At 33.4% G+C, this 25,074-nt stretch overlaps 1 protein-coding gene across 6 annotated transcripts in view; it reads right to left on the bottom strand.

Annotated features, from left to right (window-relative positions):
• The window catches only part of LOC118181800 (trithorax group protein osa-like), a 306,313-nt gene that overhangs the window by 110,440 nt on the left and 170,799 nt on the right, over positions 1-25,074 (bottom strand). For 2 of the 6 annotated variants that reach the window (XM_085809213.1, XM_035350995.2), the window contains exon 1: positions 22,668-23,011. The exons of 3 other annotated variants lie outside the window; for them this stretch is intronic. The gene's annotated coding sequence lies outside the window, so the exon portion shown is untranslated. Of the gene's footprint in view, positions 1-1,758; positions 1,885-22,667; positions 23,012-25,074 lie in introns of those variants that run through there. One more of the 6 variants, XM_035350998.2, reaches the window with a different exon arrangement.

The raw sequence follows: 25,074 nt of genomic DNA, 5'->3' as shown, positions 1-25,074 counted from the left end.
TAAGGAAAGGGATGCCTTCATGAAGGATTGGCTGGTATACACGTTAAACATGGGAAAAACCATGAAAATGCCTATCCAGCCAGCCCATTTGATAGGATTCGAACCGTGGACCAAATATCGAATTCCAGCAAATGAGTTGGCTGCATGGGTGATTTCATGGCTTTTCTCTAAGCATGATGAAAATAAAACCCAGTTTTCCAAAGAAAATCCTCCATGACAGTTTTCCTTTTCTTATACAAATAAGCCTCATATACTTAATATTGAATTAAATAATAAACAAACATAATGGTGAAAATTTAACTTTAATATATCAGCAGAATATGAAGAGGAGTAAAAAATGAAAGGGTAATAAAGGAGAAAAGCAGACGGTCCAGAATCATTTGAGAAAGGAACTAATTTTCTCAGAAACATATTTTTTTAGCTTCCGATTTTGAATTTCTAACCAGTGAAAAATTAATGTCACTGGATTTAAGTATTTTGAAAAAGAGCAGCTTTTAACTTAGCACTATGCAATTTAGTTCAATCATATTCGAATTCAGAAACTGCACTAATAATATTTTTAACATGCCCAGTTACTGATGTTAGGGTGATAGAAGCTTCAGAAGCCAACCTTCTGGCCTTTAAAAAAAAAATCTGAACACTTTCAGATTTTATATTATGCTAAGGGGCACTTCTTTAACATTTGCAGCATTACCTTTACTTATTAAATAGCATGTTCTTCACACTTAAACCATATAAAATTCAATTCAACAGCAATATCACAAAATAACAAAATATTTAAAAATAACATATCTTTAGCATTTCCAACAGACAGTCTTGCGCGCTGCAGATAAAAATTCCATTCAGTGTTGCCATCGCTCGCTTTGAAATCATTGAGTTTGTCAATCAAAAATTCATTTAAGTTTTAGAAAACATGAAATGGATAATAAAACAAATTTAAAATTCAAAACTGGTCTTCCAGGTGGCTATGTTCAGGTGAGGGATTACGTTATTAGAAATTTGATGGCTCTAGGTGCCATCGTTTTTTTTCTCAATGCAAGACACATACATACATTTATGAAGATTCTTCATTATTTAACTTCTTAAATATAATGCAGGGTGATAATATTTTGCAGCAACAATTTAAAAAGTGATATAGCGTTTATAGTGAACCAAGACAAAATACTGTTTCAAGACTAATAGCCTTTCTGGTCTAAAAAAAAAAAAAAAGTTATAAATTATTACCTTTGTCAATTTTCAGAACGCATAAGATTGTAATAAAAAAGTATTATACGTATATGGTATAGTTCCCCTTGTTGATTATAGACGTATACAGATACAATTAATTTCTCCATAGACAGGAGCCTACATTTACTGCTATGCCTCAGATGAAAAAATATTTAGTCACAGCTCTGACTACAAGGGTAAAAATAATCATTTATGTTTAAATAGGTACATTTATATTTTCTCATCGACTGAAAGCTTGCGGACATCCCACCAAACTTATACCAATCATTTTTATGGTAATTTTCAGGAAAAATTGCTTTCTTGTAGTTAAATAATTAACAAATACAAGTTACAAACACAGTAAATAAAAAACTTAAATTTGAGTTCAAGCTCTAAAATTATCTGATAAATTCATTAAAACTGGTGCCAATAATTTTGGAGGATAAAACTCACTAACTGCACTTAAAATAGCAACATAATTTCTGGTTGTAATGAAAGTTTTTCATCAAAAAACATTCTTAATAAAGTTAGGGGAAAACATGAAAGTAGTACCTTTAGTGCGGTTAGTAAATCCATGACTTTCTGCCAATGTTTTAGTAGTTTTTCAAAGACTTCAGCCCAGAAACTTGGTGGCTGTGAGTCCAAAAACAGATCAACTCATTTCAGATGTCCTGTGCAGAATGAAAGATAGCATTAGCAAGATGCAGCTGCAGATGTGAAAAAAGATAGAAGTCCGAAGGAGCAATGTCAGGTCTATATGGCAGGTGTGGCAAAGGATCCCATCCGAGTCCATGCAGAGTCCAGTTGGTGAATCCAGACAAATGTGGTTTTGCATTATCTTGACAGAACATTTTCTTGCACCTGAACTCAGTTCGACATTTTTCTTGATAGCAGAACGGACTAGCATCTCGCTATACACCTTACTGTCAAGCATTTTAGCTTTTCCCACATATTCTTTGTGGACAATACCACAGCAATCCCACCAGATACACAGCATGATCTTTTTTGTTAGTCTAATTGCGCTTTGCGATGCTGCCTTCGGCTCGCCGGCTACAGAGCAACCCCCTTTTCGGCCTGTGTTGTTGAAGTAAATCCACTTCTCATCACAATTGAATATATGGTCTAGAATGTTGTTCTTGTGTTGATATTCGAGCAGATTAGCGCAGGCCCGAACACATCTGTCTTTATTTGATTGACTCAGCTTATCCGGCACCTAACGATTGAACTTGTATGTCAAGTTTATGCGATGCATAGTGCAACTCATGGACATGGCACTAATGTCTAACTCCTTAACAAGCTCTCGAGTGGTTGCATACTGATCTTCCACAAGTTTTCGCAGGTCAGCCTCATCATCAATAGGCTGGCCAGAATGGTCTGCTTTTTGAATGTCATAGTCCTTGTTTTTGAACTTTCAGTACCAAACCTTCACAGTGTCGTATGATACAACATTAATACCTAAAGCTATACACATGATTTAGTGACATTCTGCAGCTGACTTTTTGCAACAGAACTGAAAGTAATTCATGGTTCTAATCTGGTAGCATGATAGTTCCATTTCAGACACCTTTATTTAATGATATTTTTTTACAAATTTCACAACAAAGTGTTCTAAAGCAAGTCTCTTTTTTTCGACTACCAAAACTCATTTGGCAAAATATGATTAAACACACGAATGCAAACTGTTTGTACAGACTATATTTGTGGTGGAGGGAAACTTTCATTAAAACCTGATATTTATGATCTTTGCTCACTAAATGTAACATAAGTTCTCTTAAATATGAATCTAAGTGATATCACGCGGGCAATGCTTTTTTACCGTACCATTTTGCCAAATCCCAGAGTCTTTCAATGTTTTGAATACATACACTATTATAACGAATCCCATACTTTCGAAAATATCTACTGATTACTTACTGCTTTGTAAAAGGTATGTTCAAATTTTAATCATTCCTCCGGTCAAAAAAAATTAATAAATGCAAGAGAAAAACACTGAAATAACGTTAACTTTCTTCACAAAAACTAAATTGGCTTCCTGAGGATAAGGATTACACAAAGCAAAGAGCTTACAAGTGTTAATGCTTATTCATTATTGCTAAGTTGCACAGTTTGGTGACAATTTTTGGGGGGGAGGGGGGTCAAAAATGGTGGTTCACAAGAAAATACTTCAGTATATTCATATGTAGATTTTGATCTTATCAGATGTTATCAGAAACAAGTTTATGACATCAAGCAGTGAGAAATGACCATGTTTGAAGTGCAATACTGGTTAGATTAGATTACTGAATATAGCAAAGTACATAACAGCTAGGAAGGGATGCCTTCCTGAAGGACTTGATGGAAATTGGCTTGTATTCACATTTCAGATACGGAAAACCACAAAAAACAATCATGCATTTCAACTACGAATATTCAACCTATGATCCACTTTTATGCATTTATTTTTTTTTTTTTTTCCACACAGTAATGTTGCAGCCTTGTAGATGTGATTTTGTTCACGTATGGCAGTCATCCTAGGTCAATCAATTAGCTTGTTACATATAAAAGGTACATGCCATTCTTTTACTCGAGATAAATCTTTTTCATGTAACACGTTGTTCCTTGCTATGCAGCATTAGCAACCTCTTTTATAATACATGCTAAGGTAAAGGCTAAATTTAAAAATGAATGGCTGTTCTATATCTTCATGAGAGGCATTTTTAACACAGTTACTTTTCACTTGACCAAACTATGTAACACACTGAATTAGAAATACTTTTTATGGCAATAAAATTGCAAATGTTTATAAAAATTATCCATTGGCTATATTATAAATTAATTAACTATATCATTAAAATATAAAATAAAATATTTATTACTGAGAATTACATTACTGCTTTTAAATTCTTCAGGCTTCGATAACAGATTGATTAAATTTGAAAGATAAAAATTTTATGTTCTGTCAAATGGCAATGCTTTGATAATAAGCTATTCATCACAAAACTATTACCTATTTGTGTGAAACCTGTATGCCATTTCTTCTTAATGAATAAAGATATCACAAAATTAATTATATTATTGTGTTTCTGAGATAACCCTAGTATAAATAATAAACAAGCTCAGAAATAACATCTGCACAATGGGATTTCATTTTTCAAAATTCAAAACACAAAGAATATACTGGAAGCTGCAAGGGAGGGGGCAGTGATAACAATGTGGTGAGTCATTGAAGATTTGGTAATGGAAACTGCTAGACCTATGGATTAGGAAACCAGGGATGAAGCTTATCAATGAATATCAAAATTAAAGATGATCAATCGTACCTAAGAGAACATCACATCAATAAGTTTTCTGCTTACCTCACCCAATGCCAAAGGTCAAAATTCATTACGTCCAGAATTACAAGGAAGGCTTGAAATAAGACTGCACGCCTACTGACACTTTTTTGCCACCTTAAAATTTTTCATGCAACAAAAACACCTTGCACACACTCGATCACCACACAAATCAAGTGTTGAGTTATACTGACACTTTTCTTCTTAACACCTTAATGCACCAATTAAAATTCAGAAAGTGGTCTTTTTTTTTCTGCCAATTTTTTATTCTATATTTTAACTCAAAACTATTGGATATATTCTGTTGTATTCATATCTTAAAAAAATTTTTTTTAATATATTTACTCAAGTGTATGGAAATAATTTAGTTTGGTGTACTGGAGTTCAGTCAGTTGCATGCATTAAAAGGTTAATTCACAAAATTAAAGATGATTACTTCACAAACAAAGATCCTTGGATTTCATTTATTAACCCTCCAACTCTTCATCGAAGTGAATTTAAGTTTTTAAGCAGGAGACACCTGGCATCAGAAACCTTCAAAGTTCCAACACAGGGAACCACTGAAGCAGAGTAGCAACAATTTGTCTGCAATCATACTCTCTTTTTTTGCTACCTTTATCCCTGATAACAACTTCTGGAATCAAAGCTCTGATGAAACCAACAAACAGCTGGGAGCTTGCAAATGATTGGTTTTCACTGTGATCATCAAATTTGGATTAACATTTAAGCAAAATAAGCACGTGCTTAGAGCATCAAAAAATGAAGATGCCACAAATAGGTCTTTATGGACTCAAGGAGAGAGGCAACTGAAAAATTTCCCATTGCTGGTTTTATGATGGAATATATAGTGCAGTGAAACATGGCACAGTGAAGGAAAATGGGAGGAAAAACTAGTCTAAATATGCTAAACGAGTATAAATGGGAGCACCAAAATCTTTAACACATTTATGGACTCTAAAAGTCTCAATCCAGCATTGAACACAATGTTCATATTCTACAAAACATACTGCTTTTTTATCCAGCATCCATACTCAACATTTAAATTTCATTCTAGCAGAAAGATTATTATTACTGCATACCAATACCAGCCATTATAAGTTTATTATTATATTTTATTATCAGGGTATATGCACTGTTCATTGGTGACCCGAGATGCAAACAAATCCAATTTATGAGTGTTCTCAGAAAATTATCTTGTATATAACCCCAGGAATTCCTATATAATAGTAAAAAATTAATGTGATAGTTGTTAAAGTTATTTTTTGAATATCATTACCTAAGTTCCTTCACTCATTCACAAAAATAATATAAAATTCATCATTTATCATAATCAGTAAATCATTTAATATAATAAAAATGTTATAGAATAATTTTTTCAACCAAAGTAAAGTTGTCAATTCATAATTTACACGTGCCAATAATTTTTAATGAATGGATTTTGAACCCATCTTTCTTCTGACAGATTAGAGGGATAAACAAGTTGTGCAGTTAAACATACAGCTGAAAGTAGTAACATGTATGCAAGGAAAATTAACCTCCTTGATGTGCTACATCTATTGACTGCAAGTACCCCTTATTTAAAATGGAATTTGATGGACGTTGTGAAATTACATGCAGCCATTCCTCTTAGGCCCATATCACACATGCATTTATTTCACAGGAACAACCATTTCGGACATTTTTTTTGCCTGGTTTACTACTGAAAGAAAGATGCACGATTTTTTCCTTTCTAAAAAAGAGAAGAAAAAAAAAAAAAGAAAAAAGAAGTTGTTCCTTTTCAACCCATCAGCTACCAGCTTGTTTATAATGGAACAACGGAGTAGCGAGCATAACTGGCACCCATGGCAAAATACCTTACTTAACACAAATTAGGTACCATAATTATAGATTCAAACATGGTGAAAGTTAAGCACAATAGCAATGGAATTTAGTTTAAATTAGTTTAAGTGTTGATTTAATAGTACACAATATTTACCCAAAGCCTATGAACAGTACAAAGAAAATAAAATTAGGTCGATATCTTCAAGAACATGTTATGCACACATAACCACAATGCTGGAATCAGCTGAAAGATCTACTGACTGTTTGGCAAGAAGACTGGAATCACATGGGAATTCTAATTAGAGCCTATAAAAATACAATGTCCAATGGAATAAAAAAAAATAAGATTCTAAAAGAGATAAAGAAATGGATGAAATATATTTCAGCATAAAATTGCTTAAGCAGCAAATATTGGGTTAAGTCTGTGTCGGGTGTGCATTATCGTGGAGTAACAACACAAGTTTACCATGTGTTTTCTTTTCAGTAGCAACAGCAAGTTGTCTTAGCTGTTTAGTTCATACAGCAGCATTGATTGTATCATTTTTGAGAACAATTCATAGAAAAATGCCAGTCTGGTTCCACCAAACAAACATGATTTTTTAGGGTGTGTACCATCCTTCACACGGGGTGCTGCTTTTTTTGATGGGCTCAGCCATTCTTGCCCTTTCTTTAAGTTGACATAGAGGTGCCATTTCTTGTCACCTGTAAAAATGTTCTCAAGGAAAGGTTTGTGCTTACGACAAGCTAAACGGTAACAGGCAAGCAAAGACAAACATATGGTTATTCATTGATTTTTGTTGTTATTGCTTAATACATGTGGTACCTATGTATCCAATTTTTGCACCTTTTCCAAAGACTGCAAATGGTGCACAATGGTTGTGTAATCACATTCCATAACTTCAGCTTTTATAAGGATTCACAATGCAGTGTGCTAGCCCAATGAAGAATGGCATGAACTTATGAACTGACCAAATAATTGGATATGGGTTCAAATGTTAATCAAAACATGCTTCTTTGCTATGGTTTACAATCAAATTTCTTTGATATAGCAGATTTCATGCTGATATGAATAAAGCTAAAATTATTCACACAAATCTTACATTTTTCTCTAACAATAAAATGAAGAGTAATCATTGCAGTCACAGTATTTATAAAATGCTTGCTTAATATTCAAATTTTAGCCTTCCTGAGACAGTATAGATAATTATCAATAACTGGTTACAGGTATATTATAATTGTTGTTATTGATTACAATTTGGAGTAATGAAATTTTGATACACATGGCAATATGAGGGATTAATTAACTGCATGAATCAAATATTTGTACATATCTTGGAACCATAAAGTTCTGCAATCAAACAATCCGCTTTAAACATGCTAACCTTTAAATAAACGGTACTTACATACTATGACGACTACCTCAGCAACATATGCTGATAAAAATCTTCATTGCCATTTGTTGGTTTGTGTTTATAAATTCTTTTTAAAATAAAGGACCGTATTATAAAGGAAAAAAGTATCCTCCAAATCCTTCACACACACACTTTCCACATATAATTATTCCAATCAATAACAGTCTTCGGATAAATGCAACTGATGTTTGCACCATTTAATGGACGACTGTTCATATGCCCAAAAGTAAATACATCTTAAAGCTTTTAAAAATTCAATAAGACTGTTTTCAAACCACGTACCAGTTCGGATACCAAACTTTTGTTGACAATTTTTGACATTGCATCTCCAAAAAAATCCTGAATTATAAAACTTCATATCATGGCTGTTTCTACAAACGCATTCTTTAGGTAAAATTCCAACATTCTCTGAAAAATTCTATTGCTTCTTCTTCATTTGAAGGAAGTTGGAAAATGTTGATATCCATTGGGAAAATATGTGTGTATGTGAATATGGTAAAGCCTCGAGGGCTATCTGCCTAAGGGGAGAGAGATGCAGTCGTGGAGGACTTTCTGAGAGAAACTAGCTCGTATACACATTACACATGGGGAAAATCATCAAAATGCCCATGCAGCCAGCCCGTTCGCAGGATTCTAACCTCGGACCGAACTACCAGTGTTCAGCAGCTTTACCGCTCGGCCGCTGGTGGGCCCAATATTGGGAAAAAAAATAATCACAAAAAGTTCACATGTTTAACCTAAATGTAATAATATGCGTAAATGTAGCAAAAAAAAGCAAGTGCGGGACTAGTGCAGGATAATACTCTTTATTTTAGCACCCTCTATAACCTATGTTAGGGTTAACCGGTATAATCTACAAGGGTCCCCAGTTTTGGTGAGATATCTAGGTAATCGTCATAGTACGCAAGTACCAAATAAACAGTATAAAATGGTGGCAGTGTAAGAAGAAAAGCAACATTTCTAACTCATGTCTTCATTAGCTCAGATAAACCCTAGCATGAACAACAATTTTCATTCTATCATTGTAGCAATCAACATGCATTGGGCCTCTGATTCGCAGTGGCAGGGATTTTGATCGTGGAAGATTTATTGAGTTGTCAGAAAAGTCATGACGCATTTTGGCATGGCTATGTCAATATTTGATTTGCGGAAGTACTAGAGTTAGTCCCATCTATGCAATCATTATATCATGACTAGCTGATAGGTTGAGCATCACATTTAAGAACATTTATTTTTGTTTTGTTTGTTTTTACAGATATAACAACAACTGGAAGATGGAAGACCAAAAGTTGCATTTCTGCCACATTTTACTGTTTTACTTTAGGAAAGGGAAGAATACATGACAAGCCTACGAAAAGTTGCATAAAGTGTATGGCGAAAACGCCAAAACTGGTTCACAAAATTCTGTGCTGGTGATTTTCATTTCAATGATGCCCTTGGCCAGGAAGACCAGCCAAGGTTGATGATGACCAAACAAAGGTGTTAATCGAAGCAAACCCTCGTTACACAATATCAGATATTACAAAAATGCTGAACATCCATCATTCAATGGTTCACAACCATCTGAAGAAACTAGAATACATAAGCAAGCTCGATGTGTGGGTGGCTCAAGAATTCAAAAAAGTTCATTTCAGGACATAGATAAACATCTGCGAAATTCTCATGAAACATGAGAACGACCCGTTTTTGAAGCGGATGATAACTGGTGATGAGAAGTGGACTGTGTACAACAAAGTGGTGTGCAAACGTTCGTGGTCCCAAAGGGGAGATCCACCTCACACAACATCAAAAGCAGAAATTGCTAAGAAGGTTATGGTCTAAGTGTGGTGGAATTTTAAAGGTGTTGTGTTCTTTGAGCTTCTGAACCAAACAATCAATTCCAAAGTGTACTGTCACCAATTGACAAGTTTGAATGAAGCTCTCATCCAGAACTTGTTAATTGTAAAGAGGTTGTGCTCCATCATGACAACGTGAAACCATGCACAAGTTTGGTCGCTCGACCAAAAACTATTGGACCTTGGATGGGATGTGTTGCCACAGAAAGCATACTCGTCTGACCTTACACCATCTGACTTCAATAGTTTCACACTCTTGAACAGTCCTTGTGTGGTATGACTTTCAATTCCGATGAGGCTGTCCATCAGCACCTTGCTCAGTTTTTCTCGGATAAAGTCAGGCCTTTCTATGCATGAGGAATTCAGCAACTTCCTGAAAGATGGTGCAAGGTTATCAAACAAGGTGGCCAATATCTGATTGACTTAAACATACTCCTGATGTCAGTAAATACACTTTGTGAAACATAGACAATATGCATCATGACTTTTCCAACAACCCAATAGATAATGTTTGATGGTGCTACAGTGAGTAAAAATATGACAAGAGGCTGTTCCCTGTATCTGTCCAAGCCTATTCTTGCAGAACCTGGTGGTTAACTGTTCACGCTGTATGTTTCAGAAATCAGAATACACCAAACTCATTGCTCATAGAAATTTTCTTATCACAGTAAATGGACACTTCAAAATGTGCCCAAGACAGCCTAGATAAATTCACATGGGAAAAGTAGCATAAATTATTTCCACCATAAAAATTTAGCACAAGTATCTCCAAACCTTGGTATAATCAAGGAAAATAAACTTTTCTGATTTCGTCACATCAAGCAAAGGTTGCTGCATCTTACAAATATTACATAGTGCACAACATCTATGAAAGAGCTTCTTCCCATCTTTTCAAACTGTGATAACATACAAATGTTTACAACACCTCAATTTCAAGAAACAGGCTGACTGTGCACATGAGAAATAATCTCAACTTATTACAACATTCTTATCTGCTGTTCATATGCACGGCATATTGCACTACTACATCAGCCATATTACAAGTCCTCGCTTATTTGCTATTTCTTGTAACTGAATATATTCTCAATGAATTTTAATTCAATCTAATGTACACAGTACAGTCATTATGTGTGGCTTAACATAATATTTGCTATAGTTTTGCATTTTGTTCTATAAATTTTTAATTTTATGCCCGAATAATGAAAGGAAATTAACAATTAGCATTTTGCACTCCAAATATTTGAACTTACGTTTGCAAACCCATAGCACAATACCACACATCCTTTCTCGGTAAACAAAATATATGTAAGTCTCTAATAATCAGAATGGATCGAATGTAAAGTAATAAACAGAGAGCGTTATTCCACACAACGTTTATTGATGAACACCAAAGACGAACTAATACATATACATAATTATGACATTACAGTTTCTTTTTACAAACAAACACTACTGCCATCTACTAGCAATCTAAGGATACATAGTTATAAACTTAACACTCAGCAACACAGCACATACATATCTTCAACTTTCCCTTCCCCCTTCAGCAGCTCCTCATTTTTTAATCCAACACTTTTCTTTTACACCCCACATAACATTAGGGAGCAACAGCTTCTCATGTAACTGTTAGATAGTAAAGTTGCTGAAAAGCCAAGAATAATATTGTGCCCCACCCCAAGAAAAAAGATGAAAATTGTGTATTTTAGTCATTATCTCTATGGTTATTCACAACTTGAGAAGCATATAAAAAATATGCTCCTCAAGAAACCTTTAACAATGACAAAACAAGGCTATTTCTTAGACTTAGCCTACAATATTAAAAAAAATATTTATCTCCCATTGGAGAAAACAAATACACTGAGTTACAGTTTTTTTTAAAAGCAATGTGATTGGAAATATTAATAAACCTTATTTAACACAAACTGCTTCAATGAAACAATAAAAAACTGACAGTGATTTTAGAAAATTCGAAGGAAAGGAGGACATTAAGAAAACTTTCTGCTAAAGAGGATAGGACAAAAACAAAAACAAAAAAATCTTTTGCTACTTTATTAAGTTATCATTACACTTCCATTACGAAATAAATGAGAAACACTGGACTTCATTTTTGCACTAAATATACAAATAAAGGAATCATTAACTCAGTTAAATCTTTGTATTAGTCGGACATAAGATAGAACACTATCAGTACTACTAATAAAGAAAGAAACATCCATATATGACATAAATAAGGAAACAACTGCAGTGATATTATCCATATGATTGCAAGCTCGCAGAAAATATTCCAAGAACATTTTCAAGATAATGACAATGAATAATGAATCACCTTTAGAGGAATGGATTGATACCTATGAAAATTATTTCATCAGCTGTAGGGCTGTGCTAAACAGATGCAGTGAAAATAGATAAAATAGTGCAGGAAATTAAAAACATTTGTAGCAAAGAAAAAAGTGAAGATCCTCAAAGGGGTAAAACATCCTGCAGCAAACTAGTCCTCACATTAAAAAATTCCTGAGCACAGAGACACATCCATAGACAGTTTATGGACTATTTCATTATTTAGAACTAGATACACAGATATGCATACTCTTATTACACAATTCTTAGTTAAGTGACACAGGATGATACGTTTGTCGTTCCAAATAATAAGACAACGGATCTCATAAAAATTCATTAAATTTAAAAAAGAGCATTATTGAGTTCAAACTGCATGCATAAAATGCTCTGAGTATGGTTGTCAGTTAAAAGAATCATAATTATTTTGCAACTGCAGGGTTTAATCTTTAAAATGAGAAACACTTTTAAATGCAAACTTCTATTTAGAAATCCTTGAACACTTGATAAACATTCGGCTAATCTTTGGAATATGGTAACAGGTAGTTTGGCAACATTTTGGTAAGGCAATAAAGGTTACTATCTAGGACCTTAGCAGTGTACATGGATAAAGTCAAGAGTGTGCGCAATGCCATTTGTGCAATTCTGGGATGTTTTTTTACATGAAAATAGGTCGACGTGTACATGGATGATACCATGTATATGCAATTCTTAAAAAGTGAGCAAGCAGTGGGCGATTCTGCACTTTCTCCCAATTTCGCACCTAATCTTTGTCATGATTAAGCATTTTTGTTCCATAAAAGTTCTAGTATAAGCGTAATTCGGCTAGCAGATTGGTGGAAAAAATGTTGAGTTAAAAAAAAAACATGCCTTTGCTTCGTGAAAACAAAATGACGTCCAAAACAAAACTACCAGGTTGCTGTAGCAGGGTTGGTCACCAAATTTTCACCAAAAAATCGCCAAGTTACCATAATCCGAAGATTAACCAAACATTCATATAATTTAAACCTAATGAAAAAATTTAACAACTTTTTAGTACAGGAAATTATTTCAATTTTTTTTTTTTTTTTTTTTTAAAGCAGCCGTTTCTTCTAAGGATCCGACTAGGCTGAATTATTTAGATTACGACAAAGCAAACAAGGGTAGGATGCCTTTGCAGAGGACTTGCTAAGGAAAATTAGCTCGTGTATTTTATCACTTGGCCACTGGTGGGCTTCTTCCACTTTTTAAACTCATAATGTCTCCTATAAGTATCAGCTACTGTTTATTATTTACTACATGCAGTTTAAATAGGTATCTATCACATAATAAATTGTTGATCTGTTTAAGAAATCAATTAAATATGAATACCCATTCAGAATATGACATCTTTTCATAAAAATATATGAAACTAAAATTCTTATACAGGCCTTCTATGAAAAAGTTCTCATTAAGACTTTCTCATAATGTAATAATAACAATAAACTCTAGGGAAACAAATGTTGTCCATATTACACAGAACTGACTCACAAAAGATTTTTCAACTACTTAAATCAGAGGTCTCAAACTCCAGCTGAATGCACAATCTAGCACTTGCCAGACCAGAATTTTTTCACAAAATGAAAAATATTTTAAATCAAATTTTAAAATAATAACAATATTGCAAAGGGGAAAAATTCAAATATACATTTATTTTCCATCTGAAATCTAAAGTTTGGAACTTGTACAACATTTTTATTGATTATGCTTTGTAATTCAAATATATTGACAACTAAATATTAAATTCTTCGGCTGACATTTCTTTCCAATAATTCTAACATGTTAATTATTATGTATATTATAAGCATTTGGTGTTTTGATTCAGATAAAGTTTGTAGTTTGAGAGAAACTACTATTAAATTATCTTCATCTCAGATTGTAGATGCTCTATCAGTTAATCAGGTTCCTTTCTTATTAATTTTCAACTGTGAAAAAAAGTTGTCCACATATAAATGCATTTCAAAATAAAGCAATTATTCTTAGCGCAAAAATTCATAACTGAACTGATTTATTTCTTGACATGTACGAATAAAAGTTAATAAACTCTGAACTTCCAAATCTTGAATAAGATTTTATCCCATTGTAAATTAATTAGTTCTATTAATATACTTCCTGGTACATTAATCATGTTCATTTTTAATGGAAATAAAACTAACATAAATAAATTTGAACTTCTTATAATTAAAATCTTGAAATCTTTGCAAGACCATATTTTCAACAAATACAGAATTGGAATATCTTGGCAGGTCGCATAAAATTGCTTCAGTGGCCGAGAGTTTGAGACTACTAACTTAAACCACCTTCATCCAATGAAAAAATACTTATTATTAACATTTTATCACATGTGACCGTTCCAATCAACTGCAGCACTTTCACTATACTATAAGCTGTTTATTACACCATTTCGTGGATGTCAACTCCTCTGCCCTAGAACACACAAATCTAATAACAGTGATGAAATATTTTCTGAAACCACTGAACCAATTTCAGACACAGAGGCCCTTCTTTTTGCAATTTTTAAAACTGCAACTCCAAATAGTTTCATATTATGGCCAATTTTGCACACTCGTTTGTCAGGTAAAAGACCTCTTTCTTGAAAAAATGACATCGCATTGACCTCATTACTTGGTAATTAAAAATTGGTAAATTAAAGATAGTTAACATCATACTCACACACACACACATACAAAGCGACAAGTATATTTTTAAATAAACAATGCGGATTTGAAAACCTCATAAAAATGAATACTCTAATAATCTATAATCTACTCTATAATCTAGACTCATCGGGACTTTGGCGATTCCGGATTATAGATCATCAATTTAAATTTGGTAAGATGGGATGCAGAAATTATACTATTAAAAATATGAAACCGTAATTTATGAAATAAAAAGCAATTATGATCTAAAAGGGTATAAAATTTTACAAAAAAAAAAAAAGCTTAATATTTATTGGTTTATTTCATGAAACACTACTTTCAATGCGTGCATGCGTAAAGCATATGTGCGTAATGTAAGTTTGTGGCTTTGAGGTCCGGATTATAGATCATTCCGGATAATGGACGTCCGAATCACGGACTTTGTACTGTAATATAATAACATGCATCGAGAGCAAAAATACAACACAGTGCTAATACAAGATTACATGGTGAGGTACAAGAACACGCAGTCAATGCTATAATACGATCATGTGGTGAGGCATAAGAACAAGCAACCAGATTTTGACAAGATATCTTGGTTGATTGGCGATCCAATCTCAGGGGCACTATAACAAAGTACCAAATCATTTATTACGAACTTACGCATTACACAGTAAATGTGAATACGGTACTCTTTCGTTATTAGAATTGAATTCAGAAGTGTATGTATGCACGTCATGTATGTACATATGTATACGCGTACACACACAAATATATATGTATGTACGTATATACATGCATACATGAATGCATTCATCTGTACATGCATTTCTGGACCTGGTCCTAATAACAGAACAGCACCACGAATACCTTTAAAATGTCAAAGAGACAACTTTCTAGCAAGGCAAAAATTTAAACAGATTCTGTAATTTAAGTAGTATTTTTAAGGACAACACTTTGAACTTATGTATTTGATGGAATCTTTCATGATTCAGTTGAACAGTTTTTCAGTTCAGTTCTGGATAACTCCTGATAGAGCTTAATAGTTTGCTTTAAAGCAATATTTTAATGTAGTGGTTTGCATGGCTGGCGAATTATGATTAAAATTTATTATATAACTATGTATTTACTATATCAGTTTTTAATATGGGCTTTAGAAGGAAAATATTTTTACATGAACTACTGAATTCGAGAACATTGCAGTGACGTACTGGTAGCTTGTGAATGACCACGTTCTAGATACTAAACTTAACAGAGCCTGAAAAGAAAAAACTTTATTACATTTAATTCAAGAATAAAGAAATAATGCGATAATAATTTGAAAGACGATTGAAGATGTGATTTGGAATTTTAAAGTATTGTTTTTTGAATGGGCTGCCTACTTTTGAGGAAGTTTGTGTTTTCATTAATTGAAGGCACATGAAAACTAGCAGAAGAATTGTCTTTATGAATCTAGCAGAAGAATTGTCTTCATAGAGAGCTCTTTACCAGAAATGGACTCGTCTTCACATTATGCATATGTAAAATCTCAAACGACGATTCTTTCCCTTAAAAAGTTACTCTGCATGAAATTACGTAAAAATTTCCAAAGCAACAATTTTTAAGATATTACTGCTTTAACTCAGGCAGCCAAAAAGAAATTCTGGCTCTACTCTTATATCACCAAATGTGGCAATACGTATTCTGCGCTGGTTTTTGGCGCGATTCCGTACTGTGGGATGGTTTGGTGGACGATGCAGTTTGTATGGCAACCCTTTTGACATTGAAACTTAATTCTTTTGCTGCAGTGTCATGTGTGTTTTGAAATAGCCTGTGCTGCAATAATAGACGTGGTGGGAAGGTTTCAGTCGCATATTTTAGATTGTGTGGAAAGTAAATTTAATATTAAAAGGTACGATGTTGGAGTCGTTAACGAGTCTTTTGTTCACAAGTGCATTTATAAGGATCAAAGTGTATTTTTGGAATTTTTGTGGTGCTTTTAAAACAGAATGTGAAATGTGGAGCTGCTATGAGAATTCAGGCGAAGAAGGGCGTTTCTAATAGTTGTGTGGATTTGCAGTCAAATGCTTGCTGGTAAAGTATGTGGTTGCTGTCAGCGGAGCTTAAGATTTGAATCATGGTTTTCGTGTAGTAAGTTAACTTTGGAGGAAGTTTTTATCGTTACTTTCGAAATTTGAATCACGGAAAGACGTGATATAGCAAAATGGTGGCACTTTTGTTCACGGACGTTGTGTGACTGGCGAAATTTTATTAATGGATGTATTATGGTAAGTGCATTTTATTTTACTATTTTTATTTTGTAGAATGTTACATTCATTTTTTTACTATGAATTTCTGTTCTTATTATTGTTTTTGAATTGTTTGTCATTTTAGTTATTTTAGTTTATTTTGTTGATTTGCATGCAATATCTAGATTGTGCAATTCATAGATATTTTTTTAAAGTTTAAACAGGATGCTGTCTGTGTACATGGTATTCTTTGAAATTTATTTTTGTTATGTTAATTTATTAAAGCGAGGTGTGCATAGTTCATAGATTCTTTCACTGCCTAGATTGTGCAATTGGCAGATGTTTTTTTTAAGTTGAAACAGGATGCTGTGTACATGGTATTCTTTGAAATTTATTGTTGTTATGTTAATTTATTAAAGTGAGGTGTGCGTAGTTCATAGATTCTTTCATTGCCTCGATTTTGCAATTAGTAGATGTTTTTTTAAAGTTGAAACAGAATGCTGTGTACATGGTATTTTTTGAAATTTATTGTTGTTATGTTAAATTTATTAAAGCAAGGTGTGCATAGTTCGTAGATTCTTTTGCTGCATTCTTTCGATGTTTTTTTAAGTTAACACTAGAAGCGCCATTGGGGTAATTTTGAACTTTTTTTCCAATTTTACACGTTTTTTTTTTTTTAACATACGGCTGAGGTTCGAAGCTGATATTTTTTTACTTTTTCTAAAATGTTTCCAAGTATACTATGCCAATTTTTCATATTTCTACGTTAATTATATAAATAAATAATCGCAGATATACCTAAAACAGCCAACTGGGGTCATTTTGACCCTCATAAGAAAAACGGCATATTTTTAAGCGAATGTCCGTTTTTGAATTCCCGATGCCACGTTTTCGTTTTCTGCGCATTGGGAAACACGCAGCTCTTATCGCAATGACTCAGAAGAGAAAAATAAAATCCAGAACGGAGCATATTCTCTCTCCACTGCAATGCCGAGAGGAAGAGGATTGAGTACACAAGAGTGCCTTGCCCTCCTTGAACAGTTGGAATCAGATATAAGTGGTGATGATAGAAGTGATGAAGATTTTAATGTTGCTGTGAACTTACAGAATGCATCGCTCTCTGTGTGTATGTGTGATCATGGCAAAGCCTCGAGGGCTATCTGCCTAAGAGGAGGGATGCCTTCGTGGAGGACTTTCTAAGGGAAACTGGCTCGTATACACGTTACACATGGGGAAAACCACGAAAACGCCCATGCAGCCAGCCCGTTCGCAGGATTCGAACCTCGGACCGAACTACCAGTGTTCAGCGACTTTATCGCTCGGCCGCTGGTGAGCTGCATCGCTCTCTGAAAGCAGTGATAGTGATGTCGAGGACAATTCTGGAAATGTGATCCCTATGCGGGAAGACGGAAGCTCACGTGGATGCGGACGTGGTCAAGGACGAGGCAACAACGTTGCTGGCAGCAATAATGAGAAGTATACCTCATCCAGCAGTATTCTCTGGACCTCTATGAACCTTAGCAGCACCACTTCCACTTCAGGTCGCACGCCAGTTCGAAATATTGTAACTACTGCAAGTGGACCAACGTCGTTTGCTCATCTTAATATAGGAACAAATCCTGCTTCAGCGTGGCTTTTCATGGTGAGTGAATCAAAGGTGAAACACATTCAATCATGTACAGTTGCTGAGGCACGACGCCAACTTAGAGATGATAGTAACTGGCATGTTACTCTGGAAGAACGTGATGCCTTTTTTGCCATCCCGTATGCCCGTGGAGCACTGAGTCATTCAAAACTTTGTGCGGATGATTTGTGGAACAAGAATTGGGGACCACCCGTGTTCAAAGAAACAATGTCACGCAATCGGTTCCGTGAAATAATGTGGTATCTCAGATTCGATGCCCGAAGCACCAGAGCTGATCGTCTCGCCACCAACAAATTTGCTCTCGTTTCTGAAACTTGGTACAAGCTAATGGAAAACTGTTATTTATGCTATAATCCTGGCCCAGAAATAACCTTTGATGAACAATTGTTGCCTTGTAAATCAAGATGTAGATTTATCCAGCACATAGCGAATAAACCGGACAAGTTTGGCATCAAATTCTGGCTAGCAACTGATGTAAAATCCAAATATGTTTTGAATGGTTATCCTTATCTGGGCAAGGATGAAGAACAACCAACTAATTTACAACTTGGGGAAAGTGTAGTTCTCAAATTACTGCAACCAATCTAAACTCCGGACTCAATGTCACAACTGACAATTTTTTTACTTCTGTGAAACTTGCAGATGAACTTTCAGCGAAAAAAAACCCAATTGTCGGGACGATGCATCTGAATAAGTGAGAATTACCCCCTACTGCTCGTGACACTTCTTCGGCACGATATTCATCTTTTGCACTGAAAAATGGAGACAAAGTACTCACAATATATAAGTGCAAGAGCAAAAAGAATGTTGTGATTCTGAGCACGATGCACAGTAATGTGTTTGTTGACGACAGCATGAAGAAAAAACCGAACACTGTCACTTACTACAACAGTACAAAATGTGGTGTTGATGTCGCTGATCAGATGCTGAGGAAATATAGTACAAGTAATGGAAGTTGCAGGTGGCCTGTACATGTTTTTTTATAACGTCCTTGACATTGCTGCACTCAATGCTTGGATTATATTCAAAGAATCCTTGGGCACCTCTATTTCCCGTCGAGAATTTATTCTTGCACTCATGGAAAAACTACGAGTTGGTGCACTACGCAATAGATGACCCCCGATTGCTCACATACAGACACTTAAACGAAAGAAATGTGCATTTCAAAGTTGCAAGGGACAAAACAAGACTGTTGTTAGCTGTAAGGGATGCCAGAAACCACTTTGTGGTAAATGTGTTGCCGTCACTGTCAAGCGTTCATATTGTATCACCTGCGGTAATGTATAACAAACTTTGGAAAGCATTGTGTGTTTATTTCCAATTTATGGTTTTTTTTTTTTTTTTTTTGTAATTTTTTGCATATGTTCTATTTTCCACTTTTTGCATTTGTATCTTTTGTTTGTTTTTGTTTTTGTAATCTTACATTGAAAGATTTTGTGTGCTAATTTGCACGAAAAAAAATTCTAAAGTATAATAAATAAATAAAAACTCTTTTATGTGGTCATTTCAATCATTTACTGCGTTTCTACTTACATTTCTTATGAGGGTCAAATTGACCCCCAATGGCGTTTTTTGGTTAGTCTGAAATTCGGCTGTTCTAGTGTTAAAGCACATCGCTGCATACATGGATTCTTGTCAAATATTTTTAGTTAGAAACTTTACATTTTTGCTATTTAAATTTTTTGTTTTTGTTTTTAGCTTAAATAGTGTGTTCAAAATGTGGTTTTTGCATGTGCGAAAATCGCGTTTTTGGAGACATTTTAGGCTTAAAGTTCCAAATGTAAACAAAAAAATTTAGATAGTAATATGGCGATAATAGAGAAATTTGGCGACTTGAGGGCGCATATTTTAATATCCTACTTCATTATTCAGAGTTTTAATAAAAATCATAGTATTTGTCTAGTAAAAAGCTTTTTTTTCTTTTTCTTTTTTAAATTAAGCTAGGCATTTAATTTACTACTTATCCATACTGTAAATGTTGATATCATAAAAACATTAAATTATGTGCTAAAACAGAGTATAAATCCAAAGATACCAGCTATTAGAAAGCATAGAACATGAGATTGTACTATAGTAGTAATGATTTAGTAACATACAGCCCAGTTACCTTGGAAGATATAAAAATGTCATAAATAAAAAGGATGAACATATCTACAGGTCAGAACAGCTGGCAAATGTTTGTTAATGATACCACTAGAGAAGGTATGATGGTTAGCAGAGGCTGCTTTGCTACGATGATACCAAGACAGTGGGTTCAGTTGCCATATAAAATTCGATTGTATTATCTATCTGTTATAGTAACATTACCTTACCCTTATTGGTACACTTTATGCAACATGATAAGAGTAGGATATGACTGATGTGCAAACCTATCACAAGTGCCTGAATTTAGATGGAAAAATTACTTAAAAGTTAACTGATCATGTGAAAATTTTATTCACACATATCTTTAAGCAGAGAGAGTCATAAATATATCTTTTTGAGAGAGATATGAAAAAGAAAACAGCAGCTAGGAATAAAAATGTCAGAAACCAGTCAAAAACTGGAAAAATCTCATGGGTTGGTTTAAAAAAAAACTTTCCAAAAAGAAATGGGAAAGGACCTGTATCAAGACGTTCAGTTCCTTTCTTTAATCTGAATGGTAATAATAGCAACGCTTTTTAAAACCTGCTTCCATGTCTCTCTTCAAACCTACCATGTCCTCTTACCCCATATATTAAAAATGCTGTCTGTTTTATGGCTAAACCATAATCCTTGAATCATCCACATATTTTTGTTCAATAAACAAAACAAATATTATCACAGAACGATAGATCTATTGTCTAAAAAAAATGTGTAAATTTTATCAAGTCTTTTAATTTAACATTAGCAAAGTTTTACGAGTTTTCACATAATAATCTCTCGCATAAATCCTCCAACCATTCGCAACAAGCAATATTTTCATGGGTTACTAAGCAAGAAAAAAAAGGACACTGTAATCAAATATATTTAAATCCTTCATATATCTAAGCTATCAGTTAAAACTTGCACAGTATTTATGTAGAATGAAGAACTCAAGATAATTTTACATACAAGTGCTACAGAAATTTAATTTGAGAAATGAAATGCATACACGAGAGAAAAAATTTCTCAAAATTATGCCAATGAATAAGCAAACCAATGAGAGTAACATAATATATCATTATAGGAAAATATTTATGGGACATTTTTATAATAGAATAAAAATTTGAAAATGCTTTTGTGTTCATCAAGATTTTTTACGAGATTTTAATAACTTTTATCCAATAACTAGATAATGTTTTCAAAAATTTCTTGTATATTTATTTAATACTAGCCAACCAAAAATGAAGCTAAAATCATATTTGGAATACATGTTTAAAAAATAAGAATCCAATAATATTGTTTCATTCCGACTTACAAGTTGGTCACAACAAGCAAAGATTTAATATTTTATAGGAAAGAAATAAAATATACTGATTATCAAGATGTTTATTTTTAAATTATGTCCACGAAATAATTTTCCATTACCTTTACAATCATAGCTTTCAGGCTAGTGTGATATGCTGTACAAATTTATAACTCAGCTAATGAAGTACAGAAGAGATAACTCTTTAAGAAGCAGTAATAAAATAACTCTCAGTATTAAACACTCCAGAAATTAAAAATGAAAAGACACCCAATATACTTATAAAAGTTATTAATGTTAGTTGATTTACTCAAAACCCACCAAACAAAAAGATTTTTAACTTATGATACACTCAAATACTTTAATTTAAATAGATCATAATCCCGATTTAATAATTCGCAGATAAAACTTTGCTAAATTTTTTTAAATGACACTTAATAAGGAAATAAAATTTTCAAATAGTACATTTTCCAATGTACACAATATAATTTCAGAAGTATTCGCTCTCTCCTTATTCAACAATTATATACGCTGAAAATTATTCGATTTCGCTCACAGCAACTTCGCGAATTTCTTTATCAATATAAATTATCCTGGAATAAATTATAAAAATATATTTAAGACATTAGGAGTTAGAACACAAATTATAAATCACAAGAACATGTTTAAAAATAAATCAGGATTTCCTGTTATGAAATACCGATGTTTCAGTGGCACATATGTTGCAAAAATACGCATTCTGGATTATATCATAATGTTTAAAGCAGCAAACAATTAAAAAAAAAAAAAAAAAAAAAAAAAAAAAAACCTACCTTGTATAAAATTCCAAACGAATGCATTATTCGCATCCAGAACATAAAACAAACAGAAACGCAAAAGCGGCACTTTTTATGTCCATAAAAATATTGTTGCCACTGCTTACTAGAGAAAAAAATGAAACGGCAAGTAAAATATTCCTTCGAAACTCAGAGAACGTATAGATTTTGCACGGTCGAAATGGAACACACACACTGGGAGAGGGCAAAGACTGTACGCCTCGCCAACGAGACAGACTCACAAGCCCGGCTTTGGGCCTTCGATCGTTGCAGCACACATACACACTCTTTTAAAATATCCATCTCCATCTCAACTACACACACTATCCACAGATTCTGAAATTCAGAGCAGCGCAGCAGCGGCGGATTTTCGCCCGTATCGAGTCGCAATTCACCGCCAGTTTTAGCTCGCCAAACAGGAATAACTATCTGCATTCAGTAGCCAAGTATCGCCAAGATGAGATCTCGTCACAAAGGAAACCTCAAATGAAGTGTGCTTTCGCAGAATAGATTTTTCATTTTTATAAGACAGTATTTTGATTAAAAATGCATATTAATGGAAATACATGTTATTTGTTTCTTCAATGCATTTCAAAACACATTTCAGTAACGTTTTCTAAATGACACTAACTTCAACACCATAACCTGATTCAAATCCTCAAATCGATAGATAAATTCAGAATAAAGAAATTATGGTGATACAAAATAATCTGATTCCACTATGAAAGATATAAGTGTTATGTCAACAAATATGAAAACCAGAAAACACAAGAAACTCACTTTCTTAGAGTATAACTTGCTGTTTTAACACAACTAGATATTTGGAGGTTCAACCGGTGTTGAGCTATGAAAATTTTAACAAACAGCACGCTTTTTATATAAAAAAAAAAATATATATCAAATTTTAATGAAATGTTTTAAATTTTACAAAAACAAAAAATAACAAATGAACGTGCAAAAACCAGGAAATGTTTTACAATAAAACAATAATAATAAATCTCAAATGGTTCAGATATTAACAATCGTTTAATTTTTAATAAGGTTTATCAGTAAGGATTACCGATAAAGATTGTCTAGGTGGAACAGGGAAACAGTTTATAGGATTGCATGAACATGCACTTAGACTAACATGGGAATGTTACATATCTTCTGTATATTTAAAAAGTGAAAAAATATGTAATGTATTTAATGTTGTAAATGCTGTAAAAAGTATTTAATGTTTTAATTACACACATATATATATATCATGAAATTATATGCATTTTTTTATTTAAATCAATCATATTCAAAAGTAAAGAAATAATATTTTTAAGATACGCATCTATTGCTTTTTAATAACTTAAGTTTGTTAATTAATAACGGAAAGATTCAGTATGAAAAAATAATATCACGTTTACCCGAACGGCAGCAGACTCGAATGAAAAGTGAAAAACGCAAAATCGTGTTTCGAAACTAATAGCTCTTTTTCACTAAAAAATATTTACAATTAAAAAAAATCAAAAGTTTTCAGAAATTATATAAACTAACGAGTAATTTTAATTATGTGCCACAATTTATACCAGAAGCGGCCACAAACTTCCTTCTTCTTTCATAGCAGTCGATCTTCTAGAAAGTTCTAATGTCAAATAATGATTTTTGAAAAAAAAGCTTGTACTTATGGTTACACAGGTTTCCATTTATTGAGATCGTCATTAAATCTTAAATACGTTGTGCAGTCAAAAAAGATTTCCATTTGATGAAATAATTTACTACCTAACAATTGAAAGAGACAATATTTTCAAGCACCTATTTAAAATTTTCGGTTATCTGCAACGTGTTTAAACTGAACTAAGCGAAACCGGATGAGACTTTAATTCTCAGGAAGACAGAGACTAACGTAAGGTCAAAGCATAACTCTAATACGCAAGACATGTGTTTTTCTTGGAGTAAATACAGAAGAAAAGAAGAAGGATCTCGCAATCCAGAAACAAATTTAACACAGGGCTCACAGGAGTTTCCCGCGGTTGAGTAGTGAGTCTAACTAAGCTATTAGGAATTAATAAACTCTTAGGAATTAATTGGAATACATCAGCTAAAACTCGCGAATACTTTTACTCAGTTATTAAACTCGGAAATAAAACCTCAGTTTCGAGCTGACTTCGTAATACGGTCTAATGATACTAATTATCTCGATTAGAAGGTATATTGAGCGCACCGATGGTGGAGAGGGTATGACCGCTGAGCACTGTAGTACATCTGATGTTCTGTTCCCAGTGGGGGAAGGGGCTGCGTACATACAGGTTTCATCGTGTGTAACGTGAAGATAAGCCATTTTCCTTTACAAAATCATACACGAAAGTAGCCTAAGGTAAACAGAATTTGAGTTTTGTCTTAATCAGTTAACCAATCAATTAATCATTTACCC

Source organism: Stegodyphus dumicola, chromosome X2 (genome assembly GCF_044657685.1).
Source record: "Stegodyphus dumicola isolate Sdum_Otavi_A_Nest chromosome X2, ASM4465768v1".
In the NCBI taxonomy this organism is placed as follows: Eukaryota; Metazoa; Arthropoda; class Arachnida; order Araneae; family Eresidae; genus Stegodyphus; species Stegodyphus dumicola.
Note: the sequence above shows the minus strand (reverse complement) of the source record. Positions and strands in the feature narration are given on the sequence as shown.